The sequence below is a fragment of the Hyperoodon ampullatus genome, assembly GCF_949752795.1.
Source record: "Hyperoodon ampullatus genome assembly, chromosome: 15".
Lineage (NCBI taxonomy): Eukaryota > Metazoa > Chordata > Mammalia > Artiodactyla > Ziphiidae > Hyperoodon > Hyperoodon ampullatus.
The window spans coordinates 68,966,139-68,984,317 of NC_136928.1; the positions used below are offsets into that span (position 1 = coordinate 68,966,139).

At 38.6% G+C, this 18,179-nt stretch overlaps 1 protein-coding gene across 1 annotated transcript in view; it reads left to right on the forward strand.

The window, feature by feature from the left end:
- The window catches only part of DTNB (dystrobrevin beta), a 230,399-nt gene that overhangs the window by 32,268 nt on the left and 179,952 nt on the right, over positions 1–18,179 (forward strand). The gene's annotated exons all lie outside the window — the stretch shown is intronic.

An 18,179-nucleotide genomic window follows, 5' to 3' on the forward strand; every position in this document is an offset into this window, starting at 1 on the left:
TAAGTTCCCGGTCCATTTGTTCTGATACTTACGCTTTTGAAACTGGTATAAGTTGTCCTGTTCGTTGATTTTTTTTTAAGGTAGTTGTACCCCTGGGTCCAAGGAGTGGTCTTGGGTTGGATATTTGCAGTGGATGTGGGCAAAACGTGGACACATGGGCTGGAGTGTCCACATGCATATATGGTTCTTTGAAGTATGGGGTGTGTTGGAGGTGGCAGGAAAAGGGGGCCAGACTCTCCCCATGTGGGTGCATAAAGTGTCTCAGAATCCTAGATTTGAATTTGACTTTCCAGGCCATTTTGAAGGTATATTAGTCATTGTACAGAGATAGAACATATTTTAATTAATAATCTATTAGCTTGATTGATAACTTTAATATTTAGACATATGTATATGGGCCTCTTTTTGTAATCATGGTGCTGTAGGGGCAGGCCTGGTACCAGCTATTGATTAGGCCATGTGATTTCTGACAAAAGATTTAGTTTCTACAAGACTTATCTCATTTTGAATTGCTGGTGTAAACTTTTATATTTTAATCCTGATAGGGCATTCTTCTTGGATAATTATTGTATTCTGCATTTTCCACTCCCTGTGTAAGAAAGAAAAATGTTCTATAATGACTTCCTGAGAAATTCCTTTTACACTTTATCTGACTATTGAACCTTATTTTCCCTCTTATTTTTTTCATCAGGATTTGTTTTGTAAAAGAGTCTGTGGCCTTCACCAAACATGTTGGTTCTGAGATATAACGGAATTCCACCTTTAATGGAACAAACCTATTTAAAAAATCATGTATCTAATGAAACTAGGCTTGGATAAAATCTTCAAAACATATCAATATTAAATGTATCAATGAAAGGCTCAGGGTTATTGTTTACCATCTAAAATAATAGTAGAACACACTCTCAAATTTGAATAATCTAAAGATTCCTTTAGGGTAAAGACTTTTATATGTCGAATTTATGGTGATTTTATATGAAAAAAGTTCCTGTGTAGTTTGGAAATATGGCTGAGAACTATTTTAAAATCTTGTTTTAGCAGTTTAATTTGGTTATGTTGAAAGTTTCCATAGTTCCCTTTTAATACTGGATGCAAAAAATAAAGCAATATAAAAGAAAAAAAAAAGCGCAAAAAAAAAAAAAAGCAAAACCAAGCTAGTTCACTTTAAATAAAAGGAAATGTATTCCTTAAATTCCAAATGTGCCCAGCTAGCATATTATGGAATGGACATTGCTGAAAAAGGATAATATTAGGTTACAGCCTTCCTCATTAGTGATTTTTAAACAAAACTGTAATTTCTTGGGAAACACAAACATTTCATTTATTTATGTACAGTATTTACTCATATCCCTGCTTGTTCTTTGATGGATTCAAGATGACAGGAAAAAGCCAAATAAAAATAGGAGAGAAAAAAAAATAGGAGAGAACTAGTGCTGAATGGGAAGGTTTTGATGCCCTCGATAGTAGCACATTTAACTCTTAGAAAGATCTGATCATAGCTTTTTAAGGAAATTTCCAGGGGATGGTGGAGAACGAGCTAGGGGTCTTGAATGTTTTAAAAATGTGAAATCCTAAGGGGAAACCTATTGCAAAATGGAGACAAACAGCCACTTTGGTGGAAGAGGAGGAGTGGAGCCCATGTGCCCTCACGACATCCCCTACCCTTCAGGATGCTGCTGTCCTGTGGATTGTGTGATGTGACATCACCAAAACCAGTTTACCGAGCCCCAGTCTAAGTGCTTGGTGGCAGAATTACTTCTAAGTTCACATATTACTTTTCCCATCACTTACTTACTCTTTAAATTCTGTAGCTTTTCTTCTCTCCCAAGAGAATTCATGCATTTGTGCTAATTTTCAAAAAGGACTCTGATTTCAGGATATGCAGACCTGCAAAGGGTTTGACCATTAGCTAATATTTCAGATTAAAAAAAATTTTTTGGATTGCTATTTTGGTATTATTTTATTGTTTCCTTTTTATAATTTTTTTTAAAGAAAGGGCAAGAGGAATACTGTTTCTGAGTGTTGCTTTTTCTTTGTCTTTGTTTTTCTCTGAAAAGGAGAGAGGAGGTAACAGAGAGTCTTCTCCAGTCCATTCAGTACTCACCTCCAAAGTAATCTGATTAAGACACTATTTTCATCATGCAACTTCCCACCTCGGAAACCCTCAAAGATTCCCTGTGGTTTTTGAATGAAGTTTGTACTCCTCAGTTAGGTCTGATTCTATCAGTCCTTAATTCCCTGCTCACACCAAACTCTAATTAAGCTACTTGAGGCACTTTTCAGGTTTTCCAATATGACATGCTCATTTCTTCTCTCCATGTATTTTGGTTGGTCTCCTGCCCCACCCCCCTGGTTTTTACCTACCCTGTAGCCTTCCTTATAATCACCAATCCCATTTTCATCCCTATGATGACCTGTAGTACTTATCTATATCATTATTTTGACTTTCAAATGTATGATGCTCTCAAATGCTTCGTAATTATACAAATAAGATTGAAAGTCTTTGAGAGCAGAGATTCTACCTTATATTTCTTTGATTCCTCAATAAATGTAATGCTGGATTCTTTTTTAAAAATTTTTATTGGAGTATAGTTGCTTTACAATGTTGTGTTATTTTCTGCTGTACAGCAAAGTGTATAATGCTGGATTCTTAATAAATATTTGTAAGATTGAAATGAAAATTAGCAGGCATTCTGATTGTGGTAAATTTGAATAATATTCTGTGTTGATTTTACTTGATTAAACTATTTGACATTTGCCAAATGGATTCTTGATTTGCTGTTGATTATTGCATAATCCATTCACTGTGAAGTTTTGTAAATGAAGATTAATTGGAAAAATATGAGTTTTCAAAAACCAAGGAGAAATGCTCTCATTACTTTTAGCTACATGTGATAATTGGACTGGTAATACTGTTTCTGAAGTAGAAGTCTATTTTTCATGTGAGAAGTACTCATTTATGGTTGACAGCATTTACAGTTGTTTGCCAAAAATGTAGAAACAGCTTGTTTTCTTAAGTAAATAGTGCTCCCTATAGTCCTGTTTTCAAAAGTATTCATTTGAGTAGCAAGCTCTTATTAGATAGTGCAAAGCTATAAACACCATCCAGTTTGAGTTAGTTTATTTTTTTAAATTTCTTATTGAAATATAGTTGATTTACAATGTTGTGCCAGTTTCAGGTGTACAGCAAAGTGATTCAGTTATACATATATATACATATATATGTATTCTTTTTTTAGATTCTTTTCCATGGTAGGTTATTACAGGGTATTGAGTATAGTTCCCTGTGCTATACAGTAGGTCCTTGTTGGTCATCTATTTTATATACAGTAGTTTAAATATATATATATATTTTTGGCCACACTGTGCGACATGTGGGATCTTAGTTCCCCGACCAGGGATCTACCCCCGCCCCCTGCATTGGAAGCGTGGGGTCTTAACCACTGGACGACCAGGGAAGTCCCTGGGTTAGTTTAAATGTCAAAAAATTTGAGACTTTACTAAACTGAAATGAGCAAATTCCCATCCAAAAGGCAAAAGTGAGGAGTGCAGAGACTTGGGAAGGCACCTGCATGTCAAAACTCAACAGTGTTTATTCAGGGTGACTCACTGTTTGCTTAGCTTGGTGCAGAGCTAATCATGGTGTTTTCTCAGTGTTGGGTGATAAGAACTCTCTTTAGAAGTCATGGGCATGGTTTATTGTCAGACTCTAAAATGATGGATCTATGGAGGTGAATCATGCAGAGAAGTCTGAGACAGAGAATCATCATGTTCCTTATTGAGGGAGGGTGCTCCCCAGAGGGATTCTGTGTGGGTGGGGTTAAAATAACCAGTTTCCTCTCTCCTGTCATCTTCAACACATATTACCTGTTTATCCTTTCATTTTAGTATCTTTCTGTAGGGGTTAATATTCATTGTTAATTGTGTTATACCTTAAATACCTTTAAAAAAAAGTTATACCCAACTTTCCAGCTAGGCCAGATTTTAAGTGAGTCACATTTTTTATGATGAAACCAGGTTAAAGATCTTTCCAGATCTTGTTTGAAGAGAACTGATTCTGGTATGAACTTGGACTTTACTTTGGAAGTACTGAAAACATGGATGTTGGTGAGGTTATATGTGCGATGGCCAGGGGCAGCTGACTATTCAGTTTTAAATGTAACTTGACCAGGGTATGTGGATTAAATTCAGATGTATGGTGGGAAGCATCAAGAATGAGTTTTTCCAAGAAGTAATCAGTCAGATAAAGGACAGAATCATAGGGGATTAGGCTGCTAAGTGACTGCAGCTTCTCCCTACTGCCTCTAATTGCAGAGAAAGAATGCAGAGCTCCAACCAAAAGTTACAGAAGTAAAAGCGGCACTTTCGCTTTGCTGTGTTTGGGGGCAGTTATAGGAAGTTGTAGTTAGACTTCAAGTAGACTGAGGGATTTCAATGCCAAGAAAAGCATTCAGAGCAAAGGAGTAAATGCTGAAGTTTGGCCTACAAAGCAAATAGTTGCAAGGAGGGAGCTAACTTTTTTTCTTTTTGAAGAAAAATAAAAATAACATGATTTGAGGAAGTAAGAATTGTGAAGCTACCCATTCACTAATTTTATTGGATAATTGTGTCTTCATGCTGTTATACTTAGATTTTTATATAAATATCTTTAATAAATATAAGTATCTTTAAATATATCATTTATTAACTTGTTTATATTAATATTTCCTTTCGAAGGGTGAATAAACCTTTTGGTAGGTGAAACTGTGAACCTAAAGTTGTAAATGATGGTAAGCATTATAAGTGGGAAAGATTAGTTCATAGTTAAGAGTGGGCTCAGGCCCATTCCTCCATTCTCAGGATGCACAGTTACATATTTATAAACAGGTTCTTAAACAAAAAGGTTCACTAAGCATCATTTCCAAATCTCTCCTGCCTGCAGATTCATCCCCCTCACATTTACTATGACCCTTAATCTCAGATACCTCTCCTTTCCCCCATACTTAAAGCACCCGCAACCTGACATACATTCCCTCTATCCTACTGGGTTACGTATTGACACTCAGATGCATATCCCCTCACCCTCAATGAAGCATGCAATGCTAAGTGCAGATACATTTGCAGACTCAGAAGAGCATTCAGGCAGAGAGGAGAAAAGATCCACCGTTGGCTGGGTGGGAGATTGAGTGGAGATTGCTGTGTGGCTGCTGTGAATAGGAAAGTGGTTGGAAAATAGATAACGAGAGATGACGAGTTAAGGGGCCACGTGTTACTGATAATAATTAGTTGAGTTAATGCACTATTCTGTTAATGCATCTACAGACTGCTTGACCTGAGACCAGCTGTTGAGACCAGTAATAATCCTAATGAGTGGAAAAGGGCACAGGTGTTTAGTGCTGATCCAGGTCAGTTGAGAAATATAGCTGCTATTCTGTATTTAAATATAAGACTTTCTGAATCCAGGACTATTATTTGCAACAGAGTTGAGTTAAAGAATATTTGAATAAGGGATGCAAAGTGTTGAGAATATTAGTGTTTCTAAAGCATTTTGAAGATTAGGAAAAAGTGCTGTTTAAATGCTATTATAATAATTTTTAGAAGTAAAGATGTCATAGACCCATTAAGACCTGTTTTATGGCATTTATTGCTGAGCACTTCCTTCAGTTACAGAGTTGATTTTCACCTGGGTCTCTTGCCAGTATGCTGGGCTCTGCCACACTCTCCTGTCTGCATAGATGACATTAGTTTCTTTTTTTGTAGCAAGGAATAGATATTATTTTGTTTCTATGAAGGAAGAACATGAGATTTGGAGCTAGAAGGAGCTATACAAACACAATATGATCAATTCTCTTTCTTCTTTGGTCATGTCCTTTGATTTATTGTTGCCTGTGAAATACAAGCCAAAGTCTTAGAATTGCATTTGAAGCTCTGTGCTGGTAGTTCTTAGCTTTGGATGCATATTAAAATAACATGAGGAACTTTTTTTTTTTTTTTTTTTTTTTTTTGCGGTACGTGGGCCTCTCACTGTCGCGGCCTCTCCCGTTGCGGAGCACAGGCTCCGGACGCGCAGGCTCAGTGGCCACGGCTCACGGGCGCAGCCGCTCCGCAGCATGTGGGATCTTCCCGGACCGGGGCACGAACCCGTGTCCCCTGCATCGGCAGGCGGACTCTCAACCACTGCGCCACCAGGGAAGCCCATGAGGAACTTTTTAAAAGTACCAAGAACAGGGTGGGGTTTAGGCATCTGAATAGTATCTTCTATTCTCATACCTTATTGAGATTTGGGTTTAGAACTCTAAGGAAATACAAAGAATCATCTTGTTGATTTTTACAAAAATATCCTATTGTGAATTTGGGATTGCATTGAATCATAACAGGATTCTGATCAGTTTAGGGAGAATTGACATTTTAACAATACTGTCTTTCATTTCATGAACATGGTGTATCTATTTACATTTTCTTTGATTTCTTTCATCAGCATTTTGTAGTTTTCAGCATACACATCTTGAACATAAGTTTTAAAAAAAATTTATCTGTTTTTCATATTTTTGGTGGTGTTGTATTTCCAATTTTCTTTTGCTAATTTATAGAAATTCGAATTTTTTTATGTTGACCTTGTATTCTGCAGCCTTGCTAAAGTCCCTTATTATAGTGTTTTGGTAGGTTCTATATATTTTTTTGGTAGGTTCTTTGGGATTTTCTACCCAGAAGGTCATATTGTCTGGAGTAGATACAGTTTTATTTTTAAACTTTCAATCTGTATGCATTTATATTTTTTTTCTTACTTTGTTGCACCAGCTGTGTTCTCCAGTGTGGTATTGCATTCTAGTAGTGAAAGCAGTCATCCGTGACTTGTTCTCGATCTCAGTGGAAAAGTACTTAGTCTTTCATCATTAAGTATGATGTTATTAGCTGTTATTTTTTTTTTTTTTGAAGGTTCCCATTATCAGACTGAGGAAGTTCTTTTCTTTTCCTGGTTTTCCAAGAGGATTTATCAGGAATGGATGTTGAGTATTGTCATCTGCATCTATTTGGATGATCGTATAGCTTTTCTCTTTGTACTGATTGATTTTCAAATGTCAAACTAGTGTTACATCACTGGGATAAAGCCCCCTGGGTTGTGATTTTTAAATCATTTTTATATATTGCTATATTTGATTTGCTCACGTTTTGTTGAAGGTTTTGTGTATGGGTTCATGAGGGATACCGACTTCTTATTTTCTTTTGTTGTATGTATGCGTTTTTGTTATCAGAATAATTCTGGCCCTCATAAAAGAACTGGCAAGTGTTCCCACCTTTTTTATTCCCTGGAAGAGAGTAGAACTGCAATTATTTCTTCTTTAAATGTTTAGAATTTGCCAGTACAGCTCTCTGAATGAGGAGCTTTCTTTTTTGGAAGGCTTAAAAATACAGATTCAACTTCTATAATGGATATGGGCCTATTCAGATTACCTATTTCTTTTTTTTTTATTTATTCATTTATTTTTGGCTGCGTTGGGTCTTCATTGCTGCATGTGGGCTTTTCTCTAGTTGCAGCGAGCAGGGGCTACTCTTTTTTTTTTTTTTTTTAATTTTTTTTTATTAGTTTCTGCTTTATAACAAAGTGAATCAGTCATACATATACATCTGTTCCCATATCCCTTCCCTCATGCATCTCCCTCCCTCCCACCCTCCCCATCCCACCCCTCCAGGCAGTCACAAAGCACCCAGCTGATCACCCTGTGCTCTGCGGCTGCTTCCCACTATCTATCTACCTTACGTTTGGTAGTGTATATATGTCCATGCCTCTCTTTCGCTTTGTCACAGCTTACCCTTCCCCCTCCCCATATCCTCAAGTCCGTTCTCAAGTAGGTCTGTGTCTTTATTTCTGTCTTACCCCTATGTTCTTCATGACATTTTTTTTTCTTAAATTCCATATATATGTGTCAGCATACAGTATTTGTCTTTCTCTTTCTGACTTACTTCACTCTGTATGACAGACTCTAGGTCCATCCACCTCATTACAAATAGCTCAATTTCATTTCTTTTTATGGCTGAGTAATATTCCATTGTATATATGTGCCACATCTTCTTTACCCATTCATCCGATGATGGACACTTAGGTTGTTTCCATCTCCGGGCTATTGTAAATAGGGCTGCTATGAACATTTTGGTACATGTCTCTTTTTGAATTATGGTTTTCTCAGGGTATATGCCCAGTAGTGGGATTGCTGGGTCATATGGTAGTTCTATTTGTAGTTTTTTAAGGAACCTCCATACCGTTCTCCATAGTGGCTGTACCAATTCACATTCCCACCAGCAGTGCAAGAGTGTTCCCTTTTTTCCACACCCTCTCCAGCATTTATTGTTTCTAGATTTTTTGATGATGGCCATTCTGACTGGTGTGAGATGATATCTCATTGTAGTTTTGATTTGCATTTCTCTAATGAGTAAAGATGTTGAGCATCCTTTCATGTGTTTGTTGGCAGTCTGTATATCTTCTGTGGAGAAATGTCTATTTAGGTCTTCTGCCCATTTTTGGATTGGGTTGTTTGTTTTTTTGTTATTGGGCTGCATGAGCTGCTTATAAATTTTGGAGATTAATCCTTTGTCAGTTGCTTCATTTGCAAATATTTTCTCCCATTCTGAGGGTTGTCTTTTGGTCTTGTTTATGGTTTCCTTTGCTGTGCAAAAGCTTTTAAGTTTCATTAGGTCCCATGTGTTTATTTTTGTCTTTATTTCCATTTCTCTAGGAGGTGGGTCAAAAAGGATCTTGCTGTGATTTATGTCATAGAGTGTTCTGCCTATGTTTTCCTCTAAGAGTTTGATAGTTTCTGGCCTTACATTTAGGTCTTTTATCCATTTTGAGCTTATTTTTGTGTATGGTGTTAGGGAGTGATCTAATCTCATACTTTTACATGTCCCTGTCCAGTTTTCCCAGCACCACTTATTGAAGAGACTGTCCTTTCTCCACTGTACATTCCTGCCTCCTTTATCAAAGATAAGGTGACCATATGTCCGTGGGTTTATCTCTGGGCTTTCTATCCTGTTCCATTGATCTATCTTTCTGTTTTTGTGCCAGTACCATACTGTCTTGATTACTGTAGCTTTGTAGTATAGTCTGAAGTCAGGGAGCCTGATTCCTCCAGCTCCATTTTTCGTTCTCAAGATTGCTTTGGCTATTCGGGGTCTTTTGTGTTTCCATACAAATTGTGAAATTTTTTGTTCTAGTTCTGTGAAAAATGCCAGTGGTAGTTTGATAGGGATTGCATTGAATCTGTACATTGCTTTGGGTAGTAGAGTCATTTTCACAATGTTGATTCTTCCAATCCAAGAACATGGTACATCTCTCCATCTATTTGTATCATCTTTAATTTCTTTCATCAGTGTCTTATAATTTTCTGCATACAGGTCTTTTGTCTCCTTAGGTAGGTTTATTCCTAGATATTTTATTCTTTTTGTTGCAATGGTAAATGGGAGTGTTTCCTTGATTTCACTTTCAGATTTTTCATCATTAGTATATAGGAATGCCACAGATTTCTGTGCATTAATTTTGTATCCTGCAACTTTACCAAATTCATTGATTAGCTCTAGTAGTTGTCTGGTAGCATCTTTAGGATTCTCTATGTATAGTATCATGTCATCTGCAAACAGTGACAGCTTTACTTCTTCTTTTCCGATTTGGATTCCTTTTATTTCCTTTTCTTCTCTGATTGCTGTGGCCAAAACTTCCAAAACTATGTTGAATAAGAGTGGTGAGAGTGGGCAACCTTGTCTTGTTCCTGATCTCAGTGGAAATGGTTTCAGTTTTTCACCATTGAGGATGATGCTGGCTGTGGGTTTGTCATATATGGCCTTTATTATGTTGAGGAAAGTTCCCTCTATGCCTACTTTCTGCAGGGTTTTTATCATAAATGGGTGTTGAATTTTGTCAAAAGCTTTCTCTGCATCTATTGAGATGATCATATGGTTTTTCTCCTTCAATTTGTTAATATGGTGTATCACGTTGATTGATTTGCGTATATTGAAGAATCCTTGCATTCCTGGAGTAAACCCCACTTGATCATGGTGTACGATCCTTTTAATGTGCTGTTGGATTCTGTTTGCTAGTATTTTGTTGAGGATTTTTGCATCTATGTTCATCAGTGATATTGGCCTGTAGTTTTCTTTCTTTGTGACATCCTTGTCTGGTTTTGGTATCAGGGTGATGGTGGCCTCGTAGAATGAGTTTGGGAGTGTTCCTCCCTCTGCTATATTTTGGAAGAGTTTGAGGAGGATAGGTGTTAGCTCTTCTCTAAATGCTTGATAGAATTCGCCTGTGAAGCCATCTGGTCCTGGGCTTTTGTTTGTTGGAAGATTTTTAATCACAGTTTCAATTTCAGTGCTTGTGATTGGTCTGTTCATATTTTCTATTTCTTCCTGATTCAGTCTTGGCAGGTTGTGCATTTCTAAGAATTTGTCCATTTCTTCCAGGTTGTCCATTTTATTGGCATAGAGTTGCTTGTAATAATCTCTCATGATCTTTTGTATTTCTGCAGTGTCAGTTGTTACTTCTCCTTTTTCATTTCTAATTCTATTGATTTGAGTCTTCTCCCTTTTTTTCTTGATGAGTCTGGCTAATGGTTTATCAATTTTGTTTATTTTCTCAAAGAACCAGCTTTTAGTTTTATTGATCTTTGCTATCGTTTCCTTCATTTCTTTTTCATTTATTTCTGATCTGATTTTTATGATTTCTTTCCTTCTGCTAACTTTGGGATGCTTTTGTTCTTCTTTCTCTAATTGCTTTAGGTGCAAGGTTAGGTTGTTTATTCGAGATGTTTCCTGTTTCTTAAGGTGTGATTGTATTGCTATAAACTTCCCCCTTAGAACTGCTTTTGCTGCATCCCATAGGTTTTGGGTCGTCGTGTCTCCATTGTCATTTGTTTCTAGGTATTTTTTAATTTCCTCTTTGATTTCTTCAGTGATCACTTCGTTATTAAGTAGTGTATTGTTTAGCCTCCATGTGTTTGTATTTTTTACAGCTCTTTTCCTGTAATTGATATCTAGTCTCATAGCAGTGTGGTCAGAAAAGATACTTGATACAATTTCAATTTTCTTAAATTTACCAAGGCTTGATTTGTGACCCAAGATATGATCTATCCTGGAGAATGTTCCATGAGCACTTGAGAAAAATGTGTATTCTGTTGTTTTTGGATGGAATGTCCTATAAATATCAATTAAGTCCATCTTGTTTAATGTATCATTTAAAGCTTGTGTTTCCTTATTTATTTTCATTTTGGATGATCTGTCCATTGGTGAAAGTGGGGTGTTAAAGTCCCCTACTATGATTGTGTTACTGTCGATTTCTCCTTTTATGGCTGTTAGTATTTGCCTTATGTATTGAGGTGCTCCTACGTTTGGTGCATAAATATTTACAATTGTTATATCTTCTTCTTGGATCGATCCCTTGATCATTATGTAGTGTCCTTCTTTGTCTCTTCTAGTAGTCTTTATTTTAAAGTCTATTTTGTCTGATATGAGAATTGCTACTCCAGCTTTCTTTTGGTTTCCATTTGCATGGAATATCTTTTTTCATCCCCTTACTTTCAGTCTGTATGTGTCTCTAGGTCTGAAGTGGGTCTCTTGTAGACAGCATATATATGGGTCTTGTTTTTGTATCCATTCAGCCAATCTGTGTCTTTTGGTGGGAGCATTTAGTCCATTTACATTTAAGGTAATTATCGATATGTATGTTCCTATTCCCATTTTCTTAATTGTTTTGGGTTCGTTATTGTAGGTCTTTTCCTTCTGTTGTGTTTCTTGCCTAGAGAAGTTCCTTTAGCATTTGTTGTAAAGCTGGTTTGGTGGTGCTGAACTCTCTCAGCTTTTGCTTGTCTGTAAACGTTTTAATTTCTCCATCAAATCTGAATGAGATCCTTGCTGGGTAGAGCAATCTTGGTTGCAGGTTTTTCTCCTTCATCACTTTAATTATGTCCTGCCACTCCCTTCTGGCTTGTAGAGTTTCTGCTGAGAGATCAGCTGTTATCCTGATGGGGATTCCCTTGTGTGTTATTTGTTGTTTTTCCCTTGCTGCTTTTAATATGATTTCTTTGTGTTTAATTTTTGACAGTTTGATTAATATGTGTCTTGGCGTATTTCTCCTTGGATTGATTCTGTATGGGACTCTCTGTGCCTCCTGGACTTGATTAACTATTTCCTTTCCCATATTAGGGAAGTTTTCAACTATAATCTCTTCAAATATTTTCTCAGTCCCTTTCTTTTTCTCTTCTTCTTCTGGAACCCCTATAATTCGAATGTTTGTGCGTTTAATGTTGTCCCAGAGGTCTCTGAGACTGTCCTCTGTTCTTTTCATTCTTTTTTCTTTATTTTGCTCTGAAGCAGTTATTTCCTCTATTTTATCTTCCACCTCACTTATCCGTTCTTCTGCCTCAGTTATTCTGCTATTGATCCCATCTAGAGTATTTTTTATTTCATTTATTGTGTTTTTAATCGATGCTTGATTCATCTTTAGTTCTTCTAGGTCCTTGTTAACTGTTTCTTGCATTTTGTCTATTCTATTTCCAAGATTATGGATCTGGGAAATAGAATCTTGGATCATCTTTACCATCATTATTCTGAATTCTTTTTCAGGTAGACTGCCTATTACCTCTTCATTTGTTAGGTCTGGTGGGTTTTTATCTTGCTCCTTCTCCTGCTGTGTGTTTTTCTGTCTTCTCATTTTGCTTATGTTACTGTGTTTGGGGTCTCCTTTTTGCAGGCTGCAGGTTCGTAGTTCCTGTTGTTTTTGGTGTCTGTCCCCAGTGGCTAAGGTTGGTTTAGTGGGTTGTGTAGGCTTCCTGGTGGTGGGGACTAGTGCCTGTGTTGTGGTGGATGAGGCTGGATCTTGTCTTTCTGGTGGGCAGGTCCACGTCTGGTGGTGTGTTTTGGGGTGTCTGCGGACTTTTTATGATTTTAGGCCACCTCTCTGCTAATGGGTGGCGTTGTGTTCCTGTCTTGCTAGTTGTTTGGCATAGGGTGTCCAGCACTGTAGCTTGCTGGTCGTTGGGTGAAGGTGGGTGCTGGTGTTGAGATGGAGATCTCTGGAAGATTTTCGCCGTTCGATATTATGTGTAGCTGGGAGGTCTCTTGTGGACCAGTGTCCTGAAGTTGGCTCTCCCACCTCAGAGGCACAGCACTGACTCCTGGCTCCTCAATTTGGGATGATTTGTTGTCTATTCGTGTATTCCACAGATGCAGAGTACATCAAGTTGATTGTGGAGCTTTAATCCGCTGCTTCTGAAGCTGCTGAGAGAGGTTTCCCTTTCTCTTCTTTGTTCTCACAGCACCTGGGTCTCAGCTTTGGATTTGGCCCCGCCTCTGCGTGTAGGTCGCCGGAGGGCGTCTGTTCTTCGCTCAGACAGGACAGGGTTAAAGGAGCAGCCTCTTCGGGGACTCTGGCTCCCTCAGGCCGGGCGGGAGGGAGGGGCACGGAGTGCGGGGCGAGCCTTTTGGGAGGTCTGGGGTCTTCTGCCAGCGTTCAGTAGGTGTTCTGTAGGAGTTGTTCCACGTGTAGCTGTATTTCTGGTGTATCCATGGGGAGGAAGGTCATCTCCGCGTCTTACTCTTCCGCCATCTTACCCGGAAGTCCCCAGGGGCTACTCTTCGTTGCAGTGTGCGGGGGCTACTCTTCGTTGCGGTGTGCGGGCTTCTCATTGTGTCTTCTCTGGTTGCGGAGCACAGGCTCTAGGCACGCGGGCTTCAGTAGTTGTGGCACATGGGCTCAGTAGTTGTGGCTCGTGGGCTCTAGAGCACAGGCTTAGTAGTTGTGGCACACGGGCTTAGCTGCTCTGTGGCATGTGGGATCCTCCCGGACCAGGGCTTGAACCTGTGTCCCCCGCATTGGCAGGCAGATTCTTTTTTTTTTTTTCTCGGTACGCGGGCCTCTCACTGCGGCCTCTCCGCCTCTCTGGCTGCCGGATGCGCAGGCTCCGGAGGCAATGGCTCAGGCGGCTAGGCTGCTCGCGAATGTTGGATGCTGGGATCTTCCCGGACCGGGGCACAGACCCGTGTCCCCTGCATCGGCAGGCGGACTCTCAACCACTGCGCCACCAGGGAAGCCCTGCAGGCAGATTCTTAACCACTGCGCAACCAGGGAAGCCCTACCTATTTCTTATTGAGTGAGCTTTAATAGTTTATATTTTTCAAGGAGTAGTTTGTGTCTCCAGTTCATCTAAGTTGTTGAATTTATGGACATAAAGTTTTTATAATATTTCCTTATTATTTCTGTAATGTTTAGAAAACCTGTGGTGATATCCCTTCTTTCATTTTTGATATTGGTAATTTGTGTCTTTTCTTTTCTTAGTCAGTCTGGCTAGAGATTTATCGATGTTATTGGTTTATTCAAAGAACCAACTTTTGGTTTCATTAATTTTCTGTATTGATTTCCTGTTTTCAATTTCATTGATTTCTGTTCTTACTCATTATATTTTCCCTTTTGCTTGTTTTGGGTTTAATTTGCTGTTCTTTTTCTTGAGTCTTCAGATGGAAGCTTAGGTTATTGGCTTAAGAACCTTCTCTTCTAGTATAAACATTTAATATTTATAAAGTGAAAAGTGCCCACTCTTTCATTGCTTTCCTTTGGCTGCCTGCTTTTGACCCTGGATGCAACTAATGTTATTTTTTCAGTATCCTTTCAGACAGCTTATGCATATACAAATATATGAAAATATTATTTTACTCTCTCCTTTTTAACATAATTGCTAGATTGCATTCTAGCAATTATTTTGTTCCATGCCTTGCTTTTTTTTTTTTTAAGTAATCTATCTTGGATATAATTCTCCATCTTTCATATGTTTTTATTCATTCTTTTTTATGATAGCCTAATAGCCAGTCTTCTATTAATAGACATCTAAGGCTAGGGCTGGGGCCTTGGGGTTTTTAATGTTTTTATTCTTTTTATATATTTTATTATGGAAATTTTCATTATGGAAAATTTTATGCATTGCAGTTTATATATCTTAAATGTTTTTTAGCCTGTATTTTTCCCTTTCATCATTCTCTCCTTTAAACCATTACCTTTGTCTAGTAATGGTAACCCTTACCTTCCCAGGATTCTTTTTTTTTTAAAATAAATTTTAGTATTTATTTATTTATTTTTGGCTGTGTTGGGTCTTTGTTGCTGTGCACAGGCTTTCTCTAGTTGCTGTGAGTGGGGGCTGCTCTTCGTTGCGGTGCGCGGGCTTCTCATTGCAGTGGCTTCACTTGTTGCGGAGCACGGGCTCTAGGCGCACGGGCTTCAGTAGTTGTGGCACGCTGGCTCTAGAGCGCAGGCTCAGTAGTTGTGGCGCACGGGCTTAGTTGCTCTACGGCATGTGGGATCTTCCCGGACCAGGGCTCGAACCCTTGTCCCCTGCATTGGTAGGTGGATTCTTAACCACTGCGCCACTAGGGAAGTCCCTCAGGATTCATTAAAAAAAAATTTTTTTTTTTTAGTTTCTTTTTGTGGCTGCGTTGGGTCTTAGTTGCGAGGTCTTCATTGAGGCATGTGGGATGTTTTGTTGTGGCGCTGGCTCTTTGTAGTGGCGCACAAGCTTCTCTCTAGTTGTGGCGTGGGGGTTTTCTCTCTCTAGTTGTGGCGCGCAGGGTCCAGAGCACGTGGGCTCTGTAGTTTGCGGCACGCAGGCTCTCTAGTTGAGGTGCGCAGTCTCAGTATTCGTGATGCGTGGGATCCGTTGCCCCGTGGCATGTGGGATCTTAGTTCCCTGACCAGGGATCGAACGCACGTCCCCTGCATTGGAAGGTGGATTCTCTACCACTGGACCACTAGGGAAGTCCTGGGATTCATTTTTTAAAACAGCTTTTATTCAGAAATAGAAAACACCTATGGAAGAATACCTAAAACAAAGTACGGTTTAATGAATTGTTATAAAACAAATATCCATATAAATACTCTGGAGGCCAAGAAATAGAATGTTGTCAGCACCCCAGAAGCCCCTTGTGTTCTCCCTTCTGTGTTACAACTCCTCTCTCTTCCCCCAGAGGTAATCAGTATCCTGATTTCTGTGGAAATCTCTTTTAAGATTAGCTTTTACTTTCCCCTGTGGAATTTCCTGGGTATTCTTAAATCATGAAATCTATGTCTGCAAAAAATGTTTCGAGCAAGTTTACCTTAAAAAATGTCATTAGCTGTGCAGCAAGGCTTGACTTTTCTGCTGGTGAGCACTGGCTCTTCATCCTTGCTCTGCCCGTCATCAGGCTTGCTTACTCTCGCTTTGAGCTTCAGGAATACTTTCTTTTGTCACTTCATCTTTCTGGGCCACTTTACTTCAGGATAGAAGCTGCATCCATCAGAATTCTTAGTTGTAAGCAGTAGGAACCATCTCTAGCTAATTCATTAAAAGGATATGGGTGACCAATCGGCTTTCTAAGAAGATTGGGAAAGTAGGCTTGATGACCTCACTGCCAAGAACGAAGCTCAAAACCATACCACAAAACTGGTCTCAGGAAGTACCTCTGCCACCAAGATGGGTGTAGATATTGCTGCTTGTGCTCCAAAAGCCACTGATGCTGGGCTGTGGTTGCTGCCATGAGAATCTCTGTCCCATCTCTCAGGACACTGGATGTAACTGCTCCTACTGCTGACATCCTCGCCAGGTGGATTCTTTGGAGTTCTTACTTCTACAAGTTAATTGTTTTCTATTTGAAGTCTAGAGCGGTGCATCTTATTGGTGGAGCTTGTATTATGTGCCCCTGTCTTAGTTTCAAAGAAAGATGGGAAAGTGTTTTTTTTTTTCCTTCTTCATACTTTGGTAGTGGGAAGTGTACTTGTCATATAAGGTAGGGTGCGCTTAAATGTAGACTCAGCATTTGGGTGGTTGGCAACCAAAAAGAAATGTCCATTGTAAAAGGTCTGTATCAGTCTTGGAAATCCGTCACTTTTAACACAGTTGTTGCTCTTTATAGACACTCACGTTGCTCATATAATGCAATGAATATTTGACATAGGACTATTTTTTATCATTTCCAGGTGATATATTGCCAGGTACTATATAAGGCATGGAACAGAATCTGTATTTCTGATGAACTATGTATATTAAAAGTCCCATTCTAATTTTAGCTAGTTTTGGGGAATTCCTGTTTTATCGTATGAGTAAACTTAATTAGATGTAATAGTTAAAAATCAACTGTAACAAACATTGGTGTCTCCTGGCAGTATTTTCACTGAGAATTTTCAGGCTTATTGACCATTTGCCTTTTTTCAGATGTGATCTTACTGTATACAAAAAGAAGGTTTGGAAAATAGGAGACACTCTCTTAGGACCATTAGTAAATATAAATAGGATGACATTTTCTTTTCAAAACCAAGATGATATAGTTCTCATTATTGCAAAAGTATTTTACTCTAAGTTACTGTGAAACTTTGTAAGCACAAGCTTTATAAAATTAACACAAAAGCCCATTGTTAATTTACATATGTGACTTTAAAAACTGGCTAGTGAAGTTTTCATCTTCTCTGAAACCAAGACATAGTTGAATGGATGGAGCAGTGGCCACAGGGGTTGGGGCCTTGCTGTTACTGTCCTGGCTCTGCAGGTGGTGTATAGCGTTACTTTGAGTAGTTCATTTATGGTCTACATTTCATCTTTCTAGTTCCTGAAGAAGAATTCATAATACTGTCCCTTCCCCTTCACTTTTCTCACAGTGGTGGCAGGAGATCTGACACAGATGTCTCAGATGAGACAGATGAACTTCTTAGAATAAACACATGGTAACATAAAGGTTGTTACAGTGAAAACAAGCAAAGATGAAGGTAGTATAAAATCTTTATAGCAACATGCATCCTGTTGCCTTAGTATGTAACAACAAACTGTTGTTATAATATCCTGATGGAAGGACACACTTCTGAATTATTATTCAAACCAGGTGGTGCCTCAGATTTGAATACTTAAACACCTCAGCTGTGGATTTAATGGGCTAAGTTGGTAGGATGTTTACTTTAGGTTCATTCATTTGGCCTTTGCCTACAAAGCCAACAGAAGTTGCTTTATAGGGTGTTTCTAAGCTCATTGCCAAATAAACCAGGTTAGTTTTAACACTGTTCACATAGCATATGTGAAGCCTTAATTCTGTAAAGGAAAAAAAGAATCCAAGGTTTCTAAATGTGGTAATATTGTAACAGAAGGGCAGGAATCAATTTAGTGCTGATACATTTGATTGCTTTTGTGGTTCCAGATAGCAATTAT